Below are 4971 nucleotides of genomic sequence, written 5' to 3'. Positions count from 1 at the left end.
AAAAATCGACCGACGGCTTCTTCTGTACTAAACAAAATTGAAGCTTTCGTGAACGTTGGAGTGGAGCGCGAACTAAAGCAGCTGTGAATTTGCCGGTTTTATGACAAATCGATGCTGAAGGTAAGTACTTTTGCTAAAAAATTATTCATGTTTTTATTTTTGTTTTTGTTTTTGTTTATATATGAAAGAATGCTTACTCATACTTGTTGTTGGGATTTTTTTTTTTACTTTTTAATTTTATTAAATCGCAAGAAAATACAAAATGAAATAATTAATGAAAGCCATTGAATAAGAATTTTTTATTGTATTTCGATTTTAATTGAAATCAATAAATAATATTAATTTCTTTAGCTAAAGGGTTATGATGCTAGTACGATTAAGTTTTAATAATAATATAAAATATTTAATATTGTATCTATACAATTCGATTAAAATAAACATGTATGTATGTGCTTACTTCAGAGCTAGACTAGGTGCCTCTTTCACAGATACCTCTATTTTAATCCCTGCCCCTGTCAGTTACGGTTGAAGGTTGATCTATGACCATTTTTTGCGACAGGCAAATAGTAAGTGGACCCCTACCATCTTAGCCGCCAGGTCAATGGCTACTTGGCCAGTCTATTGCAAATATAGAATTTTTGACTTAATTCGCAAAAGCAAATTAGTGGTATCTAGGTTAATACGAGTATCTGTCTTTACAAGACAATGGTTCATAGGACGGCATGGAGCTAGACTCGGCCTACCCTGTGGTACGTTTCTACCAGGTCTTTGTCCAGGTCTGGTCAGGTTTAAGTTTCTACACCTGCACCTTCTTTAATTCACTCGGCGGTATCTCCAGCACTAGCATTAGTCAGATTCTTGGCTTTATAAATACTTGTTCTAGTTTGACCTTCTCTCTACTACCCACAGTTACGAGGTGTTTGTGGATTAAAAACAGCTTTTTAGCTAATTGAGGAGGATTCGTCCACCCTTCACCACAACTAACTAACTTACTTCAGTTTTGCGCAGCTGATAGTCGTGTGTTGGTGGTTTGTTTTTATATCTATAATGGTTGCTACTACTGCAAGTAAGGAAAAAAAATTTTCTAGATCTCATTGGTTATATCATTTTCTAGGACCTTACTGGTAAAGCAAAAGATATGGAAAAAGATTTAAAAAAAACGCCAAGCTGCTCAGAATACTGCAGATAGAAGTGACTTGAAAGAACTGACCAAGTTGAGTAAAGATATTTCCGGCAAAAAAGCTTATTTTAATGTGCCTATTGAAGATGAAGATGGAAAACTTGTTACGAACAACTACCTGTATGGTAATGATATTTTGATAGAACGTCAAACATTATCCACAATGAGGACGCAAAACAGTTAATCACGCTCAGTAGGCGTAATCCTAGCAGGACAATTGTTTATCACCCCCCCTAACGTGCAAGAAATTCGTAATGACATTTTATCATAAAATCTGGCTGGACATGACAATATACCACTAGAATGTTTTAAAGTGATCCCAGATGTCATGATAGAAAATCTGATCTGAAAAATGATATTCCATACTTCGATGAAGTATGGAATACGGAGAATATTCCATCAGAATGGAAGAAGACGATTATAGTTAAGATTCTGAAATAAGCAATAAAAGAAAATGCTGTCATTGAAGAGGTATTTGAGGCATGAGTCATTGAATCTCTTACAATCACTTACAATTCTTACAAAAATAATACTTAATAGAGTCGCTGAACAAGTTAATTAGCGTTATTACGTGGAATTTCGCCCTGGTCAATCATGTGTTAACCATATCATCACCATAAGAATTTTAATAGAGCAATCAGTGAAATTAAACACTTCTCTGTATCTGACATTCGTCGACTTCGAAAAGGTTTTTGACGCGGTGAAACATGGATTTATTTTAGTTGTTATTATAATCATCAACATAATTAAAACTAACTTTGAGAGCGCATAGTGACAAATCCTATATAATGGCGAATGGAGTATGTCGTTTACATCCTTTACCGAGGTCAGTCAGGGATATGCGCTGCTCTTACTTTTATTTATAACAGCATTAGATGCAGTGCTGCACGGTTAATATGCAGCAACATGATATTGACTGGTGGCTGAACAATAAGCTTAGTGAAAAGTGAAACCTTAAGCGCAAATAACATCGGTACAACAAGAATGTTCCAAAGTGATTCCAAAAATCAATATCTTCAGGACCAAAACTATGCGCATCAACCTTAATTGCAAAGTTCAATTCGATATGAATAAACATTGAAAATATCACACAATTTAAATAAATTTAAATTTAATGTTTCTGCACGGCTTCGTAAAGCCCAGGAGGCCTACGACAATGTTAAAAATGTTTGGAAATCATCCAGTATCCATCTTAAAACGAAAATTAAAATTTTCAACGCATCACCTGCCGTATGGATCTGAGACTTGGCGTGTGACTACAGCTATCATTTATAACTTGCAAACGTTGCGTCAGATTTTAAGAATATGTTGGCCACGAACTATTAGTAATGAACGCCTCATGATACGAACTAGCCATTTGATAAAGAAATATATCAGAGGAAATACGGATTTCCTCTTCGCAAGCCAAACACCAAAATTGTTCATGCTGCACTCGAGTGGAATCCATAGAGAAGAAAAAATCGCGGTGGCCGAGGACAACATGAAATCATCAGCATTAGCTCTCGATCCTAGTAATTAGAATTCTCAGAATTCTAATTCTTACAGTTTCAGAGCTAGAGCATTTCATGATCATTTTTTTTTTAATTATGAAATGTATAAAATGAAAACATTCTTTGCTTTTAATTTGAAGAATTTGCTTTTAATTTGAAGAACACATTTGAAGAAAAAACAACTTTTTTGCTTACATATTAGATCACATAATTATATTTATATAAATTTATTTATAGTTTCTTAAATACTAAATCTTACATACTAAACACTTTAAAAATATTATTCCTTAATTAGCTTGGATTTTTCTCATAGGTATGTATTCCCTTTCTTTTTTGATTGAATTGAATTTTTGGATCTTAGAATATAGAATATGTAGAATTTTATGTGCATTTTGTTCACTCGTTTGTTAGAATGTTTTTACTTTTTGTTCGTGTAATTCCTTTTTATATTTAAAACGTCGGTTTTGGAACCAAGTTTTTATTTGACGTTCACATAAAGCAAGTCGACGTGCAATGTCGATTCTGCGAGAACGATAAAGATACTTATTAAATTTGAATTCTCTTTCTAATTCAAATAATTGTACACTGGTGAATGCTGTGCGGGAACGTTTTGATTTTGTTTTACTTTGACTCTCCTTGAAGTCATCAATTTGTTGAATTACTTCTGATTGCAGGTAAGTATCATCGTATGTTTCAGTATCCATGTTAATAAAATCTAAGTCCATTATTATATCATCTTGTGATGGTGTCTCAATTTGAGGATGTAATGCGGAAGGATTAGGTTTCACATCAGCGGAACAATTATCTTGAGTTAATTTTATCCATTCTGTAAGTTCGTCTTTTGAGTGTGTTAATTTAACCTGTAGTGCAGCAGCTTCAGCTTTGTCTCTTTCTTCTTTTTCTCTTCGCATTTTTAAATCATATATTTGTTCTTCCATCAATAGTTTATCACTTATAAATTCTTTTTCCATCTCAGAAATGCTTGATAAACGGGAATAGTTATTCTTTGCTATTTCTTTCCAATCTTCGAGTTGACTTTCCAAATCCTTTATTTTTGAATTTGCCAAATTAAGTTTATTTAAATCTTCCTCATGTTGCAATTTTAAAATATCATATAAACTTGATTTCTCTTTATAAGTTTCGATCTCTTTACCCATAACAGACATCTTATCACTGAATAATTGTATATCCATTGAAAGCTTTTCTGTGTGAAGTAGATATTCTTCCTGTTCGCTGGTCATGCAATTATGCTGTTGATATGCTTCTGTTTCTATTTCATATTTTGGAATTACTTGGAATTCCTGTATAGTATTCTCCGAATTTTGTTTTAGATGATTTAACTCATGTTGAACTCTTAACAATTCTGCGTTTTGTATCTTATTCGCGAAAAAATGTATTTGATTTTGCAGATCTATGACATGTGTTTGATACTTTGCTTCGAGTTCGGCGCGAAATTTGTGTTGATTATCAATTTCTTGTTTCAGATTTGCCTCTCGTGCCCTCGATTCTAAAAGATTCGCTCTAAGATCTCTAGTCTTCCAAGGATCTGCTGACGAATTATAAGAATGCAAGTAATCATTACAACTATTCTTTGCTGATTCTTTATCATTTTTATTTCTATTTTTAGAAATTCCGTTTCCGAATCTTTTTTTCTTCACTAAAAAACAACCGTACGCTAACATATTAAATGTCCAACTAGCTTTATTTTGAATAATTTCCTTTCTTAAATACTAAATCTTACATACTAAACAGTTGAAAAATATTAATTTCTAGGAAGCATGGGTATTTCTCACAGGTATACAGTTCTTTTTTTGTATAACATAACCTTGTCTGTCGACATTGTCGTAATTATCTGTAAATTCCTTTACCTATATTTTATTTTGAACTGATCCTTTTCTGTGTGAAAAAACCCTTGTTAATGATATTTTAATGTCTTTTGTTTATGGATATACATATGTTTATGGAAAAAACCCAGGTCATAAAATGATTCACAGGAATTTTAAAACACTTAATGTATAAACAACCGAATTTGTTATTAGGTAAATGGCGCGCAGATATATATTCAAATTTGAACAATATAATTAATAGTAAAAAGGTACTACAAAAGGTACTAATTTCATTAAAACTAAATAACTCCTATATTTATATAATTTGTTTACTATCATTATTATAATTATTATTGAGTTCTCGTGCTTTCATAACAAATTCAAATACAGGAACCGTAACAATTATCATAAAAAAATAAAAATCACCTTATAACTCTTATCATTTGCATTTTAAAATAAAAGTCAAAAAATAATA

The sequence above is a fragment of the Teleopsis dalmanni genome, chromosome 2 (genome assembly GCF_002237135.1).
Source record: "Teleopsis dalmanni isolate 2A chromosome 2, ASM223713v2, whole genome shotgun sequence".
Classification (NCBI taxonomy): domain Eukaryota; kingdom Metazoa; phylum Arthropoda; class Insecta; order Diptera; family Diopsidae; genus Teleopsis; species Teleopsis dalmanni.
This window is presented reverse-complemented; position numbering follows the sequence as displayed.